Here is a 21,798-nt window from a genome sequence, read left to right on the forward strand (position 1 = left end):
GTTAACATTGTGTCATTGTCCTATAAGCAATATGTGTATTTGGAAAAGAATCAAGTCTTTTTATTTGATTGAGTATTTTTATTAAATCATTATCTTCTACTAGTATTACTTCTCTTAACAATTTTAATTCAAAAAATAAATCAATATTAGAATAACTATTATGTGTTAAAGAAAGTTCAAGGTTAAGACAATGTTTTTTAAAAAATTCTCATTATCTAGTGATTTCAATTTTCCACTAAATAAGAAATCATAAATATTTTCATATGCTTCAATTAGTTCAAATCTATTTTGAAGTGAAAAAATAGCTTGGTCTCCTATATATATAAAGTAATCAACTCTAATTTCAAGGGACTTTGTGGTTTCACTATCAATATCTTTATCAAATTGTTTCTTACGAAATTCAGGTTCTATATTCATCTCATATGCAATTTTCTTAGTAGACATCATAGCATTCATAGTACATATAATTTTTTTTTTTTTAAAATGGGAGTCCCCCAAAAGCATAGGACCTCAATCAATTGACTTTAATGGCCGAGGGGTTAAGACGTCCCTGAGATTGATATGTAATATGATAATATAATACTCCCTCTGTCCCTAATTATTTGTCCACTTTTGAATTGACATACTTATTAAGAAAACAATTATTGACATAGTGAGTTTTCCATTTTACCTCTATTAATTATGAAGTGGATGAATTAAAAACTTAAGATTTTCAAGAAGTTACTATCTAGGTAAACACAAATTGTCCTTTCTTGATTTGTCAAAATAGATAAGTAATTGGGGACAACTAAAAAATGAAAAATGGATAAGTAATTAGGGACATAGGGAATATGTTATAGCAGCTATGTCAAATAACTGATAGTATATATGTTTTCTTTTTACATGTTTCGTATGTATAATTTTAATATCTTCTTTATGGTCTATTCTAGAATGATATAATAATATGAATTACTTCTTTATTTCCAGGTGGTATAAAAATAATAAGTTCTATATCTTTTATTTTTCTGACCTCCCTTGTCCTTCGATCATCAATGAAATTTATATCACATTTTATCTTTTATCTTTTATGTTACATTGACTATGATATAAATTACTAGTTGTTTTTCTTGACAAAGACTAACAATTAAATTAAAATAGTGTGACGTTCGTTTATATCACATTTTATCCAACTAGAACTAAGTCAAAAAGAATAAATTGGTTTTTAAATTAAGTGTGCTTCTAAAAACCCTCTACTCATTTTTTTTTTTTTTTGGTGAATATCTCTCACTGTCTGCTTATCTTAATAGATACGTAAGAAAATATCTGTGTATCCTAGTTGTTGACTTTCAGAGAAATAAATTACTTAGTTGATTTCTTATTACAAAATAAAGTAAAATAATTTTATTAGATAAAATCATCAACTTGAGTGGCTATAACTATTTAGGAAATTGACTCAAAAATGACTCGTGCAAAGAGTAAATTTCATAAATGTGTTGGGATTGAAATAACAAGACATAATGCAAAATCTAATAATTGTAAATCTTAGACAACAATAAATCAGACACAATATATATATATATAGCCAATATTTGACTTACATATAATAAAAAAAATACATAAACTATGGTTAAAAATTAGGGCAAAATAGCCTAACAATTTTCTCTTTGACCTAAATTATCTTGACAAAACTTGATCTTCCTTCTTCACATACATCATTTTGATCAGTGATGTTATGATTAAAAACAAGGTTAAAATGTTCTAGTTTAAACACATGCAGTTTATTAAGACTTTTGGGTTAAAAAGATAATGTTCTACTTGAGAGTGTTGAACTATCTCCACACAATATGTAAGTAATTAAATTATTGTTTCCCTTCTTCTCCTTCATGTGCTTTTTTTTAAAAATTAATCTCTAGGGCTACAATTAATTAGCACCATGCGTGTCTAGAAAGATATGAACATGACTATCTCATTTAATTAATGAAGTTTAGATTGACTAGAATGAATTAGTCATTTTAATCTTCTAGATTATGACTAACAAATAAATTTAAAATAGTGTGATGTTATATCAATTTGATCATTCTATGTAATTAGAACTAAGTCAAAAGAAAAAAAATTAGAGTTGCTGCTGAAATCGTCCTCAATATTTTCTCTCTTTTATTGGAATATCTCTCACTTTCTGCTTAACTTAGCTATAGCTAATTAGCGTCATCCTCATTATCTCTGCACCGTCAAGTATATGAAAAATTAAAAGAACATGATTTTATAATTTTTTTCTTTCTTATACGTAATTATTTTAAGATTTTTTTCTTCATTACTTAAAAAACTATAAATGTTGCTTTTTTTTTAATATACAAATGTATTTAGTAGGTAAAATATAATAATATAATTATTAATGTTATCAGTGAAGGGTGTCCAAACTTTGAATAGTAATTTTTTTTTAAAAAAAACGACGATTTAAATTACCAAAACAAATAATCAAGCTAAGTAATATTTAATTAAATATAAGAATATTCTTAATAGAATTAACAAGTGTATAATCAAAATTGACATAAAGACAAAATGAACTACTATTGAAAGCATAGTTTAAATATATTATTATAATTGTACTCGACGAGGTTTCATATCCTAAAACGTTTTTATAATAGACTCATTAGAAATAGTACGAAATACTTTCTTTTCTACACAAGGCACTATACAACCGTCTAAAAACTCATCATCCATTCGATTTCGCAAGTCATTTTTGATATACTTCATTGCTGAGAATGCTCTTTCAACGATTGCAGTAGCAACTAGCAAAATCAAAGCAAATTTCAATGAGCGGAATATAAGTGGATAAGTTAAATTTTTCTTTGTCTCTACCAATTGTCTTGACAGTTCACCAAGTCCACCTAAATCAAAGAATCTTTTATCAATATCGCATGCATCGATAATGTAATTGGCAAGCTGATTCTGAAGGACTCCCATACTAAATTGATCAAGGTCATCATGATATAATTCAACCATTCTCATTATTTTTCAGATGTCAAAACTAGAAAATGAATTAACTGGATTCAAGCAAGCTACTCGATAAAACAAACCACTTGTCACCTCATTGAAACGATCATTAAGTTCTTGAAGTTGCCAATCAATAATCTTATAAAATACTTTCATAGGAAAATGATGTAAAACAATATGATCAACAATTTTACGTCGTGATCTTCCAAAGTTAGCATAGGGCTCATCAAAATTGGCTATCAAGACGTCATGTTTGATACAATATATAGATATTTTATTTATAAGTGGCTCCTATCCATTATCTCTTAGTTTTTGAAGCCTTTTTTTTTTTGGCTACTTCAACAAGTATCATGGCATTTGCAATATTTTGCTCCTTTTTCTGTAGTGATATATTAAGATCATAAGTGATTCCCAAAATATCTTTCATTAAATGTAACATGAAAGCAACCTCATATGTTTGAAAACTTTTAAGATATCCTGATGTTTTTTGGCTCTTTCATCTGAAGTATTTGCATCTTCAACAAGTGTATCAACATCATCAATAATAGAGTCAAACAAAAGTATAAAGTTTTGAAATGCTTTGTAGTGAGATCCCCAATGAGTATCACCAGCTCTAATAAGATCTAGTTCTTGATTCAAGCCTCTACTTATTGTTATTTCATCCATATCTAATGCATTTTGAAGATTATCTTTTTGAGATTGTCGTAATTCATCCATTCGTTTAAAATAAGCTCCCAACACATTCAAAATATTTGAAACAAATAACACAAGTTCTCCCACTTGAACACATTTTTTTGAAACTACCACAAAGTTAGTTGAAGTTGATGAGCAAAACAATGAATAGAATGAGCCGATTTAAGGAAATGGGTCTCCTATTTATAGAGAAAGAAAACCTTATTTCAAAAGGAAAATGTATTAAAATTTAAGGAAATCATTCAATTTTAATTGAAAATAATTTCTTATTGGAGGTGAGATTTGAAGTTGGGTCACTGAAGACAAGCTTAACACTATTTACCACCAAGCTATTGAACATTTATGTTAAAGTTATGCATGTTTATTTACTTATTAACTTCAAGAAGGAAAAATAATTACAGAAATATGGAAACACTCATGCGGGAAATCAAACTGGGGCAGCGAGTGGGTTTGCGACAGCTCTAGCCAACTCCACTACAAGTTACTTTGTTATTTTAGGGTGCCCAAAATACTATATTTACCAATATAAAGTCAAAACTTTACGTATAGAGATAGTATAATTTTTCGACGAAGGCTGGGACAACGTGGCTCCGCCCCTGAATGTTATTGCATGTGAAATTTTTTACTTCAATTGTAGCATATGAGAAAAATATTTTTTTTTCATGTTTTACTTTAATATGAATTACATATGCTTCAAATTATTTTTCAAAATCTAAGATTATACATCACTTAATATGAATACAGACAGTGGAAAATATAGAACAAGATGGAGCCTACCTACTTTGTTTGGTCGAAGTTGTCACGCCTCGAGCCTACACCCTGGGTGGGATTAGCACTCGAGAACCATTGCTGGCCCCAATCGAACCCTTGACCAGGTTACTTACTCAGCGGAAGACTTAAACCTCAGAAACAACCTCAAATAAAGAACTTATGAAAATCTTAGAATGTCTTTAAAGAACGCATTCAAACTAGCCAAAATGGCTACTCAAGTCACATAGCAAAACATTTGAAATACAAAGCTAAAAGACTCATACCTAACTGTCTCACTATCTATGAAATCTCTAAAATAAGGAGGGACGTCGGGACAAGATCCACGACATCCTAATGAATTGAATACTGAAAAGCAATAAAAGGAGTCCTCCGGAAGCAAGGAGGTTCACCAACAACTCTGGAGCTCAACTAGAATCAATGATGCGTTGTATGCGGATCCTGGTTATCTGTGTCTGTATCATTAAAAGATGCAGGACAAATGGCATCAGTACATTGAATGTACGAGTATGCGAGGGGAATAATTCTCAAGTTAAGCATGATGATATATTGGAAAAGATTGAGGTTGCTATGGGGATAAATGAGAAAGGGAATGAAATAAGAATGAAAACTTGTGAAGTTAAAGAAATGATAAGTGATGCTATTATAGATGATGAGGATTTCAAAGGGTCATCTATTAAAGCAATGGATGGGTTTCTTAATGCAGCTTTATCCATGAACAAATTATCAAATGATGAAAGGATTAATGGTAATAGTTGAGAAGACCATTCTTCTACATGGTGTTAATCATAAGAATTAAACAACAAAGAGAGAATATATGATTAAAGCACTTTGTTTAATGTAGAAAATAACATAAGTATGTGCTTTTGTGTATATTTTAATATAAATATGTGTTTGTGTATATTAGTGTGAGTTTTTTTCCTCCTTCACCCTAATTGTTTTTTCCATCGGCTTTAGTTTGATTTATGGAAGCGAAAGGGGATATGATATTAGAAAAACTAATCACAAATAACTCTATGTAATAAAGATTGATATGTAATCTGATAAAAAATGAAAAATAATACCTAATTACACAAATGTTTCTATCATATTTACTAATTCATCATTTAGTTTGAAATAATTACACATTATCTTACTAATTGATAATTTCATATAAGAATTCAAGTCAGATATATCTAGATTGTAATGACCCTGTTGGTCGTTTTTGGAAATTTTCGTGAAATTTAGTGTTTTACCCCTCCCGATTTTGACCCCGAGTCATTTTTGATTGAGTTTTGAAGTTGGTTTCAATATTTGAGTAAAAACTTGTGAAATTTGTTTGTTTTGAGTTTGATAAGGTTGCTTAAAAGTGGTTTTTGGTATATTTTGGAGTTTCGAATATCGGAATGAAATTCTATTGATTTCATCAGTCCTGAAATGTGGAAATTGGTCGATGAGCTTCAAATTCGGAGTCTTTTTAAGGATTTGAGGTCCTAAGTTGGAAATTTGTGAAATTTAGCCTTTGGATTGACTTTGGTCAATATTCGGGGTTTAGATGCTCGGATCGAATTTCCGAGAGTTTCATTGGATTTGGGGGATGATTTTAGGCCTAGGTGAGGTCTTAGTTGAATTTTTAGAGTTCCCGAGCTTGATTTGACCTTTTTAGGAATTATGATTAGTTTCTTGGGTCTTACACGGGACTTGGGTCAAGGAGACCTCATATTTGTATTTCGATGGTTCCATTGAGTTCGGAATGTCGAATATAGTCAATTCACATATATGGTTTATGTGTACGACATTCAGAACGAATCTCGATGGTTCTTTCGACGATTTTGTGTTTGGTTGATTTTTCTGTTATGTAGTGCTGAAGCCAACCCTCCGTGATCGTAGAGCTTTAATGTGTCGGGGGCCGCATTTGCGGATAGGGGTCCGCGTTCGCGGAGGACCCCTGGACAAAATATCTTCCAAAAATTAGGGTTTCAACATAATTTCATCATTTTTGAGTTTTGGGAGCTTTGGTGTGGCGATTTGAACAAAACTTTTGAGAAGAAATATTTGGGTAACGATCCCTAATCTTAAATCTTCATTTACCCATTATTTTTTTTTATCAATTTAAGTGTTCGAATCAAGGTTTTGAAATGATTAATTGGGTTCTTTCTTGAAGATTCCAAGAATATAGTAAAATAGTGATGATGGACTGATTTTAAATTCTTTTTCGAAATGGTTTTCACCAATGAGTTCCAAATGCCTTGGGTAATGTTTTCAATTAAAGATTTTTGGATTCAAACCTCATTTTTGAAATTAGGTTCTTGAGATGATTTGGCCCATTTTGCAAATGTTTGAATTAAGTGTTGTTATTTTCGAAATCTTATTGTGATTATTTGATTGAATTAGATTGTCTGACTTCGGACATTGTTTGGAAACGGAAGAATCAAGTCTTGGATTGATCTTTGATTGAAATTGAGGCAAGTGATCTTCTAAACCTTGTAAATTAGTAGAATCGTGTATTTCTCTTCATTTTGTATGTGTTTGGGAGTAATGAGAACGAGGTGATGAGTTCAATTATTTCACATGATTGATATTAATGAATAAAAAGGGGATTAATGACAAGGCAACATGTTTATCATAATACTTTGTGAATTTGCCTTGTTGTGAACCCTAATGTGATGATTGATAAAATGCTTTGATAACTTTATTGTAGACTTGATTTGCTTTAGTTATTGTCTCTTCCTTGTGGTATAAAATTGCTTACTTGCATTGATTTCTGAGCACCATGATGAGACATGTAATGATTATTGATGCCGAGGTCATTTTCGACAGGTGTTATTGATGCTAAGGTCGTTTCCGACAAGTGCTATTGATGTCGAGGTCATTTTCAATGAGTGATATTGATGCCTAGGTCATTACCGCCGAGTGATATTGATGTCGAGATCATTATTAGCGAGTTCATGAACTATGGGCAGTTTTCATGAGGTTCAATTGATATTGTGAGTGATAAATCTGTGAATTTGTGCTCAGTACTGTGCATGCTTATGGTGCTTTGATGTACTTGATACCAACGATTGATCTATTTGACACTTGTGATTGCCGTACTTGATACTTGATAATTGTTGAGTTATGACTATTGGACTAGGGTTAGGGGTGTACATGACCAGATTGGTTTGGGTTTTTTCAAATATCTAACCAAACCATCTATGTCAAATTTTTAAATTTATAAACCAAATCAAACTAATAAAACTCAGATTTTTTGGGTTTTTCAACCTTAATTTTTTTCAGATTGGTTCGGATTTTTCAAATATCAAACCAAACCATTTGTGTCGAATTTTTAAATTAAACCAAACTAATAAACCTCAGATTTTTTAATTGTGAAAATGTTTACTCTTTTCTGAAAACTAGCTCAAAGGCTCTTTGGAAATCAAGGTTTCCTTCTCTTGTCTAAATGTGAAAACATTTTAAACTCTTTGGGAATACATAGTCCCCATATACTTTTGAAGAAATGAACTTCAATCTTTACTCTTTACTCTTTGCTCAACTTGAACTTTAAGTCTTAAAACCAAGTTAAAACATTTGGAAAACTCTAAAAACTTTTCTTGACTTGACTCTTACTTTTCTTGAATTTAATCTTAACTTTCCTTGAATTGTATTATGGATTCAAGGTTCATAATCTCATGTTATGGATGATTTCTTGATGTTTAGAGGTACCTTAGAGTATAGAAAGCAACTAGAAAACATAGTTACGCTGCTAAGGAACCAGTACGGAAAGAAGGGGGAAAGGGTAGGAAACCTGGCGTCCTGGCGCTCTGAGCGACGTGGGGCACCAGAGGCAAAACTTTAAGGGCTGGGTTGGGGCGCTCTCGATGGCGCGGCGTCCCAGAGCCCCAGAGCCCAAACTTTAGAGCCCCTTTTGGGGCACTCTGGCTGGGGCGGCACCCCAAGCCCCTGCCCAGGTGGGTTTCAACTTTTCTTCTTCGTTTTTCATCTCTAAACCCCATATTTCGACTTGGTTCTTTCCCAAACACTTAGAATCAACTATACCATCAAAATACATCAGATTCTACTCGAAATCACACCTAAAATTATGAATCAAACTCAAGGAACTTGAACGACAAGAACCCACAAGATTTCAAACGAATTTCATCAAGAACTCATAAATTTACTTTCAAATCAATATACTTCGCTGAATTGAATCATGATTGNTCAAGGAACTTGAACGACAAGAACCCACAAGATTTCAAACGAATTTCATCAAGAACTCATAAATTTACTTTCAAATCAATATATTTCGCTGAATTGAATCATGATTGGCGCGTGGGTGAACTAACCCAATGCTATGTGATCTCACATACCTTTTAGGGATCACCCCTTGACGAAATCCACAAGCGATTCTTGAAGAACTTGACTAATCTTGACTTTTCTTCTCGTTTCTCCTCTTTTCTCTTTTCTCCAAGCCTAGCGTGAACTTCAACGTTTCTAAACTGGTCTAATTCTGATTAGATCCCAAATAAACTCCTAAAAATGACTTAAAATAAATGGGTAAGGAAAAGACTAAAATACCCTTCCAAAATCCGATTTACACTTTCCTTATTTGGACAGCCCAACTTCAAATAGGCATATCTCACTTATACGAACTTGGAATTGCGCAAAATCGGTGGCCTTTGAAAGATAATTCCAAGATATTTCCTACGGTATCTGGAAGCACACCTAAATCATCCTGAGCTAGGAGTTATGGTCGTTTGAAGTTGACCAAAAACTCTAACTTAACATAACTTAACAAATTTCTAGATTTTTCATTCTTTCCTAAAATGACTATTTCCAATTCTAACTCTTTCTAGTTCTTTCAATTAGCGAGATGTTACAATATCTCCCCCTTGGGAAAATTTATCCTCGAATGAGGTTTCTCTTTCTAGGCTAAGGGTGTAACATCTAACATTCAGCTCAAACACCCAATAAGCAATGCAAATACAACATGCCAACTTATAAATTAAAGAGTACTAAGAAGAGAATTAGTACCTTGATATTGAATTTCTCCAGTTTTAAAGAGATGTGGATACCTTTTCTTCATATCTTCTTCAGCTTCCCAAGTTGCTTCCTTAACAAACTGGTTCCTCCAAAGAACTTTGACTGATGCTACTTCCTTAGTCCTCAACTTGCGAACTTGGCGATCTAGAATCTGAACCAAAATGTCCTCATAAGATAAGCTATCCTTGATACCAATATCTTCGGTTGGTATGATAAGTGAAGAATCTCACATGCACTTCTTCAACATGGAATTATGAAATACCAGATGAGCCACTGCTAACTCTTGTGGTAGCTCTAACTTGTAAGTTACATTGCCAATCCTCTTGGATATTCTGTAAGGAGCAATATACCGGGGACTAAGCTTCCCTTCTTACCAAATCTCATAACACCCTTCATGGTTGAAACTTTCATGTATACCCAATCATCTACTTCAAACTCTAACTCCTTTCTCCTAACATCAGTGTAGGATTTCTGACGACTCTGCGCCGTTTTCAACCTCTCTTGAATGACTTTCACTTTCTCCATAGCTTGATGAACTAAGTCTAGTTCTATTAACCCACCTTCACCAACTTCAAACCATCCAATAGGAGATTTGCACCTTCTCCTATAAAGAGCTTCATAAGGAGCCATTTGGATGCTAGAGTGATAGCTATTGTTGTAAGAAAATTCAATAAGAGGTAGGTGATCATCACAATTACCTTTGAAATCAATCACACAAGCCCTCTACATATCCTCTAAGGTCTGAATAGTGCGCTCTGCTTGACCATCTGTTTGAGGATGAAAAGCAGAACTTAAGTTCACTTTTGAACCTAAGCCTTTCTGAAAAGATTTTCAGAACTGCGCAATAAATTATGCACCTCTGTCTGAAATAATGGAAATTGGCACCCATTAAGTCTAACTACCTCTTGAAGATACAACTTAGCATAATCTTCTGTTGTATGGGTAGTCTTTACCGATAAAAAGTGGGCTGATTTTGTCATTCTATCAACAATCACCCAAATAGAATCATGTTGCCTGCGAGACCGTGGTAAACGTGTGATGAAGTCCATATTGATTATCTCCCACTTCCACTCCGAAAGTTATATATTCTGAACCATACCTCATGGCCTTTGATGCTCTATTTTAACTTGTTGGCAATTCGGACACTTAGCAACAAACTCTGCCATGCCCTTCTTCATACCACTCCACCAATAAACTTCTCTCAAATCACAATAAATTTTTGTGGAACTTGGATGAATGGAATATCTGGAGCTATGACCTTCCTCCATGATCCTCTCTTGAAGCTCATCCACCCTTGGTACACACAACCTACCATGATATCTCAATACACCATCTCCCCCTTGTTCAAAAGCCAAGACTTTTTGCTTATGAACATTTGCTTTTAATTCAAGCAAGATAGGATCTTGGTCTTGCTTTTCTTTTACTTCTGACACTAATGATGATTCAACCCCATTCATCACCACTACTCCTTCTTTTGTGGAATCCATTAGTCGAACTTCCAATCGTGCAAGTCTATGCACATCTTACGCTAACTCTCTCTTTTCTTCCTCAACATGGGCGATACTACCCATAGAGAACTTGTTTAAAGCATTAGCAACAACATTAGCCTTACCTGGGTGATAAAGAATACTCATGTCATAATCATTGAGTAATTCTAACCACCTCCTTTGTCTGAGATTAGGCTCTTTCTGAGTAAATACATACGGAAGACTCTTGTGATCGGTGAACACATCCACATGAACACCATAAAGATAATGGCGCCATATTTTCAAAGCAAATACTACGGCAACCAATTCTAGATCATGGGTTGGATAATTCTTCTCATGAACTTTCAATTGTCTAGAGGCATAAGCTACAACTTTGCCATTCTGCATTAACACACAACCCAAACCAACTCTAGATGCATCACAGTACACAATAAAGCCTTGCGTACCTTCTGGTAAGGTCAATACTGGGCAATAGTTAACCTTTTTTTTCAATTCCTGAAAGTTTTTCTCATAAGCTTCAGACAACTGAAACTTCTCTGTTTTCTGAGTCAACTTGGTCAAAGGGGATGAAATGGACGATAACCCTTCTATGAACCTTCTATAATATACAACCAACCCTAAGAAACTTTTAATATCAGTTGGAGATGTGGGTCTAGGCCAATTTTGCATTGCCTCTATTTTCTGGGTGTCAACTTTAATTCCCTCTCCAGACACAATGTGGCTTAAGAATGCCACAAACTCAAGAAAAAATTCACACTTAGAGAACTTGGCATACAACTCTCTATCCTTTAAAATTTGGAGAACTATTCTGAGATGACTAGCATGATCTTCTTCATTCCTTGAATAGATTAGTATGTCATCAATGAATACGATAACAAACATATCTAAATAAGGTTTGAATACTCTATTCATAAGGTCCATGAATGCTGCAGGCGCATTGGTCAAACCAAAGGACATAACTAAGAACTCATAATGACCATAACGGGTCCTGAATGTTGTCTTTGGAATATAATATTCCCTTACCCTCAACTGATAGTAGCCTGATTTGAGGTCTATCTTAGAGAAACAGGTGGCACCCTGAAGTTGGTCAAAAAGATTATCAATCCTTGGGAGAGGATATTTGTTCTTGATGGTAACCTTGTTTAAATGACGGTAATCTATACACATCTTAAGGGAACCATTCTTCTTCCTCACAAACAAGACCGGAGCGCCCCAATGTGAGACACTTGGTCGAATAAAGCCCTTATCTAGGAGATCTTTCAACTCTTCTTTCAAAATTTTTAACTTTCCTGGAGCCATCCTATATGGCGGAATAGATATAGGACAAGTATCTGGAAGAAGGTCTATACCGAAGTCTATCTCTCTCTCAGGAGGGACTCCAGAAAGATTATCTGGAAAGACTTCTGGAAACTATTTTACTACTGAAACTGACTGAATATAAGGTATCTCAACACTAAAGTCATTAACTCGGACTAAGTGATAGACACACCCCTTAGAAACTAACTTCCTTTCCTTAAGGTATGAAATGAAACGACCTTTAGGCACTGCTGAACTACTTTTCCACTCTAAGACTGGCTCATTTGGAAACTGAAACTTGACAACTCGAGTTCTACAATCAACTGAGGCATAACATGCATGAAGCCAGTCCATACCAAGAATGACAGCAAAATCTACCATGTCTAACCCAACTAAATCATCCATGGTACTCTTGTGATTGACGAAAATGGGACAATCACGATAGACTCTTTATGCTAGAATAGGCTCACCAACAGGTGTAGAAACACTGAAGGGCTCACTAAGTTGCTAAAAAGGAATATTAAAATTCATTATAACATACGGAGTTACAAAGGATAAACTCTCTCCTGGATCTAGCAAAGCATAAGCATTAAAGTTAAAAACTTGGATCATACCAGTGACAACATCTGGATCATCTTGCTCTTGGCGACTAGTGATAACATATAGGTGGTTTGTTCCTCTGCCAGTACCTGAAGTAACTCATCTAGGTGTAGCTCTGTCTGGTGGTGCAACTGAAGAAGACGGGCTCTATTGCCCCTATTACCGTTACCCTGCTTGTTCTTTGGACACTCCCGCATAAAATAACCGTTCTGGCCACACTTAAAGCAACTAGTGGAGTCTTCACGACATGTCCCTGAGTTGTGCCTACCACACTTAGCACATGTAGGAGGCGTACTACCCCCTTGAACTTTACTACCCTGAGAATAGACATGTTTGGCTCTGAAATTATGACTATTGTACTCACTTTTGTTTCTGGGTGCAGGTGCACTAGCAGATGATAGTACATGTCACTTCTGCTTTAGCTGTAAAGAATACTGGTTCACATTATTTCTTTGCTGCCAAAACTCATTCCCTGTCTTCGCTTTATTGTTTCTAAACTCCTATCTATCCCTTAGCTTCTCTTTCTCAACCTGCTGCGTATAGACCATCAATCTTGCTATATCCATGTTACCTATTAGCATAGCTGCCTTGCCTTCCTTGCTTGACAGACGAGACAACCCAGCAACAAATAAACTTATTCTGCTTCTCATGTCAGCAACCATCTCTGGAGCATACTGGGAAAGTTGTGTGAACCTCAGACTATACTCATGCATGCTCAAAGAATCCCTCTTAAGTGTGAGGAACTCTCGTACCTTAGCCTCTCTCAGTTCTCGGGGGAAGAAACGCCCCTAGAAGGCCCTTTTGACCATAGCCCATCTCACAATTGGTTACATGCAAGCACGAGTTAGAAAGAAACATTATAGAGATGAACTCAATCGTACAAAGTGAGTATGAAAGAAGTAAGATAATTTTCTAAGTGTTGCAGCCTCCTGATTATAGATGTGGCGCGCTTCACACCGATAACTAGGACTCTACAGACACGACATCATAGACTCCCTAGGACTCTTGAACTTTGTGCTCTAATACCAAGTGTGTCACTCCCCGAGCCTACACCCTGGGTGGGATTGGCACTCGAGAACCATTGCTGGCCCCAAGCAAACCCTTGACCTGAGTTACTTACTTAGTGGAAGACTTAAACCTCAGAAATAACCTCAAATAAAAAACTTGTGAAAATCTTATAATGTCTTTAAAGGAAGCATTCAAACTAGCCAAAATGGCTACTTAAGTCTCATAGAAAAACATCTGAAATACAAAGTTAAAAAACTCATAACTAACTGTCCGACTATCTATGAAGCCTCTAAAATAAGGAGGGATGTCGGGACAAGACCCACGACATTCTAATGAACTGAATACTGAAAAGCAATAAAAGGAGTCCTCCGGAAGCAAGGATGCTCACCAACAACTCTGGAGCTCAACTAGAATCAACGATGCGCTGGATGCTGATCCTGGTTACCTGTGTCTGCATCATTAAAAGATGCAAGCCAAATGACATTAGTACATTGAATGTACGAGTATGCGAGGGGAATTCTAAAACAAGACTTAAGCTTGAAAGGAACTAAAAGAACAAACCTGGTTTCAACTGAATTGAACTGAACTAAACTTATTTCAATATAAACCAATAATATAAATGCAATATAAAAGAAAAGCTTTTAAAACATCGATATCAAATCTGTGTATTTAGAAATACAATAGTAACTCTGATGTGTATGCAAAGATACAATAAAACTTTGAGATGTATATAAAAATATAAAATAATACTGCTGTGGGAGTTTCTCTAACCGACAACCATCACTTAAGAGCTATTGTGATGATACAACATTTTGCCTTACGCTGCCAGGGTCGTCCTATACCTTGTCGAGGTATATAACCTGAACTACTAAGTGGATCAACTAGTCTATGCTAAAAATCTATAAAGGAATCATCTAAAAAGTATGACCTTTTCTACCCATGGTGGCTACATACTTTATGGGGGCTGGGAGTTGTCTGAACTCTCCCTTATATCAGTGCTCAATACTACTCCCAAAATATGATACTAGCTCTTATGTTTAAAAACATACTTCTTTCTGTGACTTGAGATAATTACTCAAAAACTTAGCTCAAAGGATATCTTGGAAATTAAAGTTTCCCCTCTTGATTAATTGTGAAAGCGTTTACTCTTTTCTGAAAACTAGCTCAAAGGCTCTTTAGAAATCAAGGTTTCCTTCTCTTGTTTAAATGTGAAAACATTTTAAACTCTTTGAGAATACATAGTCCCCATATACTTTTGAAGAAATGAACTTCAATCTCTACTCTTTACTCTTTACTCAACTTGAACTTTAAGTTTTAAAACCAAGTTAAAACATTTGGAAAAGACTTTGGAAAACTCTAAGAACTGTTCTTGACTTGAATCTTACTTCTGTTGACTTTGATCTTAACTTTCCTTGAATTTGATTATGGATTCAAGGTTCGTGATCTCATGTTATGGATGATTTATTGATGTTTAGAGGTACCTTAGAGTATAGAAATCGACTAGAAAACATAGGTACGTTGCTAAGGAACTAGTACGGAAAAAAGGGGCGAAAGGGTGAGAAACTTGGCGTCCCTGGCGCTCTAAGCGACTTGGGGCGCCAGGCAAAACTTTAGGGGCTGGGTTGGGGCGCTTTGGATGGCACGGCGCCCCAGAGCCCAAACTTCAGAGCCCCTTTTGGGGTACTCTGGTTGGGGTGGCTCCCCAGGTGGGTATCAACTTTTCTTCTTCATTTTTCATCTCTAAACCCCCTATTTTGAATTGGTTCTTTTCCCAAACACTTAGAATCAACTATACCATCAAAATACATCAGATTCTACTCGAAATCACACCTAAAATCATGAATCAAACTCAAGGAACTTGAACGACAAGAACCCACAAGATTTCAAACGAATTTCATCAAGAACTCATAAGATTTACTTTCAAATCAATATACTTCGCTGAATTGAATCATGACTGGCGCGTGGATGAACTGACCCAATGCTATGTGATCTCACATACCTTGTAGGGATCTCCCCTTGATGAAATCCACAAGCGATTCTTGAAGAACTTGACGAATCTTGACTTTTCTTCTCCTTTCTCATATTTTCTCTTTTCTCCAAGCCTAGCGTGAACTTCAACTTTTCGAAACTGGTCTAAATCTTATTAGACCCCAAATAAACTCCTAAAAACGACTTAAAATAAATGGGTAAGGAAAAGACTGAAATACCCTTCCAAAATTTGGTTTACACTTTCCATATTTGAACAACCCAACTTCAAATAGGCTTATCTCACTCATACGAACTAGAAATCGCGCAAACTTGGTGGCGTTTGAAAGATAATTCCAAGATATTTCCTACAGTATCTGGAAGCATACCTAAATCATCCTTATCTTGGAGTTATGTTTGTTTGAAGTTGACCAAAAACTCAAACTTAACATAACTTAACAAATTTCCAGATTTTTCATTCTTTCCTAAAATGGCTATTTCCAATTCTAACTCTTTCTAGTTCTTTCAATTAGCGAGATGTTACAGAAATAGATATATAGATCAAAGAAATGAAATCCAGGTGTTTCTTATGCCACTTTTGATGGTATTTCATCAACAGGTAGGGTGAACTTGGAGGTTCCTTATTTCGGTTGTAAAGCGGAAGAAAAGGGAGAATGAGCACAGCCTCACTAGCAGCTTGTGTTTCTTTTTATCAATATGAAGCGATCGTAACACAATATATAACACTAGTGATTCAGACAATCAAATCTTTTGCGTATAAGACGTAAGCCCCTAAAATGGATTTTTCATAAATGGGTGATCGAAAGATCGAATTACTATGCATATCTTGGCGGTTGTTACTTTAGTGATTTATCTTTTTGGTTGACTGACGATGATAGTGATGACATATCTAAGAATGCACATGTATTATATAATTAGGGAGGTAATACTGATTCCTTTCTACTTAGTTTTAAATTATACAATGAAAGCCCTTAAGCCATTTCATTCCTTCTGTACTAGCGTTTGGTGGAGGAACGGTAAGAGAAGAACAAAATTTGTGTTCTAACTCACTTTAGTGCTCTATTATTTATCATCAGAATCAAAGTCATTTCAACTATAACTATATGTCGGTGTTTCCTTCTGTCCGAAATGTGGACATAAACAGAAAGAGAACTCGTGACAGCCCGGAAGAATTGACTCACCCTTGAATTCGAAACGATCACTGATCTTTTAAGCGAGGTTTGTCAATAGTCGTCGGGAGATGCCCTGTACTCAACTAAGAAAGAGCAAGTGCAGTATCAGTACACAACCACATTGTACTGGTAGGATCACACGACTATCCCAATAAGTGAAACACATACAAGTAACCATAACATTATAAAACAAGCATATACGGAACATCTACAATATTAGTCATCTTTCCAGGATCAACGTAGCATTCAACGTTCTCAATAATAAACATTGGTTATCATTTTAGATTAACATACAGTCTTCCAATATCAATTATCATTAGATATGAACGTAATCATCACAAGTAGATACACAACACAATTCAATGGTCCTCTAACGGAACCCAATTTAATGGTCTTCTCATGGAACCCAATTCAATGTTCCTCTCATGGAACCCACGCACAAACTGTTAGCATACTGGTACGTGGTAGGCAATCCAATGTTTATGCCGGAACGTGGCAATCAATCCCATATTTATGCCGGAACATGGCAGCAGATCCCATGTTTATGAGGTAGAAACATGGATGGGGCCATCAAATATATCACAAATCATATCAAATTCTGAGGCAAATCACATCGACATATAAGAATAAGTAGAACCCGGATCAAATAACACATTAGCCATCCGGTCACAACTGATAATAGTACTTGTGATCACTGCATCAGACCTTCAGCCTTGTTCTTTCCCGAAAAGGCATAAAACTGAGCCCTGTCATCTTGATGGGCAACCTCCTTGACTGGCTGCACTACTCCTCTACCCGCATTACCATTTTCCTGGCTTCCACGACCTCGCTGATTTCCTCCTCATTTGCCCAGGTTCTCCGCAATTTTAACACACTTCATAACTTAACCAAGTAAACATCGCTGCTTTTGGAGCAGCGTATCATGAATGTTTTTGATATACCATCAATCCAGGAAATCATAGTATAGCTTCTAACCTCAAGAATCATAACTTAACTTCATCATTCGCTAAACAACCCATACATGTTATGACAACAATACTAAATGCTTCTTCCAAAGTAATGGTGTTCATTATCTAACTGTCCCTTACCAAAACTTCTTGAATGTTATCATCTATAAACTAGAATCTGCAAATATGACCTTAATCCCTTCACAAGCGACGATAGTAGCTAGCGAGCCCTACAAAACTCTTAATTTCAGTCACAGAACTAGGTCAGATCCAATTCCTTACTGCTTCAATCTTTTGGGGATCTACCATTACCCCTTCCCTTGAAGCTACATGCCCCAAAAAGACAATCGAAGTCAACAAAATTCACACTTAGAAAATCTCACATACAACTTTTGTTTCCCAAGAACACCCAAAATAATACGAGGTTAGTCGACATGCTCTTCCTCACTTTTCGAATAAACCTAAAATGTCACCAATAAATACTATAGAAAACGAATCTAGAAATGGTCTGAACACACCATTCATCAAACTCACGAAAGCTGCAGGCGCATTTGTCAACCCAAACAACATTACTAGAAACTCATAGTGTCCATAGCGGGTGCTAAATACCATTTTTGGTATATCCTCGGCCTAATCTTTAACTGATTATAGCCAGACCTTAGATCAATCTTAGAGAAAACTGATGCACCCTGCAACTGGTCAAAATATCATTTATCTGAGGCAGTGGATACTTGTTCCGAATAATGACCTTATTCAACTATCGGTAGTCTATACACATCCCCTCTTGCTAGTGATGGTGTTGCCACTTTTGTTACTCTAGTACAGACCAAAGAGTGAAGGAGGAAAGATACCAATTGGTATCACCTAGATACCAATTTGTATCGATTCAAGTCATAGCACGAAGAAGTAAAAAAAAGTGAGTTTTTCCTAAAATCCTATAGCCTCTTGAAGAAAAGTACGGACGTCTTCGTACCATTCCGCAAGACTCTACTAGACTCGTTTTGGTACAATGAGATCAATGAACCTAAGGATTTGATACCAACTTTGTCACGACCCAGACCGTCACGAGTGGCAGCCACACTAACCCTCCGGTGGGAGAACCATTTATACTAATTAGCTAACCAACTAAATCAAAATACTAAGGCATTTAAGGTTACAAAAGCAAGTTTAAATGCTAAGGAAAGAAATGAGGAGTTCTCATAAACTCCAACAAAAGTTTAACAACCCAAAACAAATGCAGAATAAATACCTAGAACCTGAAAGTCAATGTACCAAAACATTTAAAGTTCAACCATAAGTCTAAACAAGAAGTGGTACCATCCCAAACAAACATAAGAAATCTAAAGAACTAGTCTAAGTTCGAAATGTGGTCATAAACAGAAAGAGAACTCATGGTAGCCCGGAAGAACTGGCTCACCCTTGAATTCAAAATGATCACTGATCTTCTAAGCGAGGTCTGTTAATAGCCGTGATGTTTTGCGTAATCAATGACACAGCTTCTGATGCAAGTGTCTACGATTATTCAATAGTATAATAACCCAACAAAGGGTTGGGGTCGAGTCCCAAGGGAGTGGTTTTGAGAATTAATAAAAAAATAAAATTAGTTCTAACCAGTCGTAGCTAAAGACATTAACGATTAAAAATATTGTAAATTAAAGTGGGGACACAAGAGTGTCAATTAACAATGGGGATTTTGTCACTAGTAAGTAAAAACAATAAAATAAACAAGCGTTTCTAAGTAATGAGAGGGGATTCTTGGGATGTGACCGGAATACGGGTTAATTTAAATTATTGGGTACATGCTTTCGATAGGAAATTTATAGAGTAATAGTGACTAGGCTAAGCTATACGTGGGAATAAATTCTCTCTCGAGCATCTTACCCCGTTTCAAATGGGTTCCTCTTGGACACCTACTTGACGCATGAAGACCAGCATACGCCTTACCCCACTCACTCTCTAGAGCTGAGTGTTAGGATATGGGACTAGGGTTCATTCTCTCGAGCTGAGCCTTATGTCGACCTACTCCTTAGGCCATCAATCCAGTAGTTTTGGTTTCGCGGCCTCTCTTTCGAGCAAGCCGAAAACACATAAATAAACTTGTATTTGCAACTACAAAGTTGTTAAATTCAACCACAACTACTAGACGAAATCACCATTAAACTAAATCTAATCTATCATCAAGCAAGACCCAACAACAATCTTAACCCATATTCGCTAAATCACACCCTAAGAATTGGGATTTTTAGCCACACATCAATAGATAGAAATTTATACCTAAATGAACTTGCATTCAAATGGGTATGAAGATTTGAATCTTGTTACAGGTCAAGAATGAAGAATCCAAGAGACCCAAGTCCAAATCCTTAAAGATGAAACCCTCTTCTTCTTCAAGTTTCAAAACCCTCTCAAACTCAGAGCAAAAATAAAAAGTACTAAAATTATATTAATTGTTTCACACCAAAAATCTCTGATACTAAGCGAAAACTCTCTACATGTATTTGTAGTTTTAAATAAAATCTGTGTTGTAGCGGACCATTCGGCGACATTAGTCGAAATCGCCGATCAACTCGGCGATTCACCCCTTGATGTAGTTCATTGCCGTCTTGCACCATCCTTCAACATCGTCGTGCTCTGGGCTATTAGGCGACATAGTACTGCATTGCGGAACATCTCGGTGATGCGTCGACTGCTCCCTAAATGATTCTAATATGTGGACTCATCAACACCCCAACTTAAACTTTTGCTTGTCCTCAAGTAAACTCAAGTTTAGTCGTTCAAAAAAGGTGTCTCAAACAGTGCTACACAAGACTCAGTCATGAATACACACAACAAGACTCAATTTACTTATGCAAAGATCAAATGTGTACTCAAAGATTCAAGTTGTGACTCACCAATATCATAGAATCTCATGTTCACAATACTTGCTTCAAATGCAAGTTCAAGTTCAACTAAAGTGTCCAAATGTCCTCACAGAAAGAATGATTCCATAATCACACAATGGTTCATAGTTTAAAGCTTTAGAATCAGATACAACACTCATTCTCACAAAGATGAACACAATGCATGCTTTCACCCATAGGTTTGCCTTTATTTTTTGATCAACATTTGTTTCAACTTACTCAAGATCAAAAAGGTCTTTTCAAGGCTTGTAATGGGGCTGAGTACAAAGGTATGGTCATTTAGGCGCACTGACTTTTATCCTCATGAAATGTGGTGCTCACAACACTTCCTTTCCTTTTCCTTCATCATTCTCTTTCGTGCTCATAAGTCATTCTATTATTCCCTTTCCATAGATTGTATGAGAACCCCATTTCTTTTTGTACTTTTATTCCACAACTTTCTTTTTCATTCTTTTTTTTATATGGAGGGGTTCCATTTTTCTTAAAACCATGGAGAAGAGGAGACTTTCCTTGCACTTCTTGGCCTCTCCTTTTCTTTTCACCACACCCCCAACTTAGGGTTTTGGCCTAAGTTGGCTATTCAACTAACCACAATTCAAGAGGATTATAAGTAGCGGATTAAGAAAGGTTATGGTTTCATCAAGTTTCTTCCAAAGAAATGTAAGGCTCAAGTGGTGTTTAAAAGAGAATCACACACTCACAGGGTAGGTCACAAAAGAGGTATATGTCAAATTGGCTCACACTCTTAGAATTTGCCTAAGATCATATCAAGAGATAGCATCACTTAGTTGATCAGACTAACGGGGCAAATTCTAGGATCTATCATGCATGGTTCAAAGTAAGATCATTACACAAGGCATTGACACTAAAGTCAAACAAGACTTCACAGTTTCGCTAATGTGCAATGATCATTACAAGAGACTCGATTTGATAAATGGCTAATCACAATGAGATGCAAAGAGTCTACATA

General features: G+C 35.6%; 1 protein-coding gene across 1 annotated transcript in view; it reads left to right on the forward strand.

The window, feature by feature from the left end:
• The window catches only part of LOC125845648 (UDP-glycosyltransferase 92A1-like), a 116,444-nt gene that overhangs the window by 18,762 nt on the left and 75,884 nt on the right, over nt 1-21,798 (forward strand). The gene's annotated exons all lie outside the window — the stretch shown is intronic.

Source organism: Solanum stenotomum, chromosome 11 (assembly GCF_019186545.1).
Source record: "Solanum stenotomum isolate F172 chromosome 11, ASM1918654v1, whole genome shotgun sequence".
Lineage (NCBI taxonomy): Eukaryota > Viridiplantae > Streptophyta > Magnoliopsida > Solanales > Solanaceae > Solanum > Solanum stenotomum.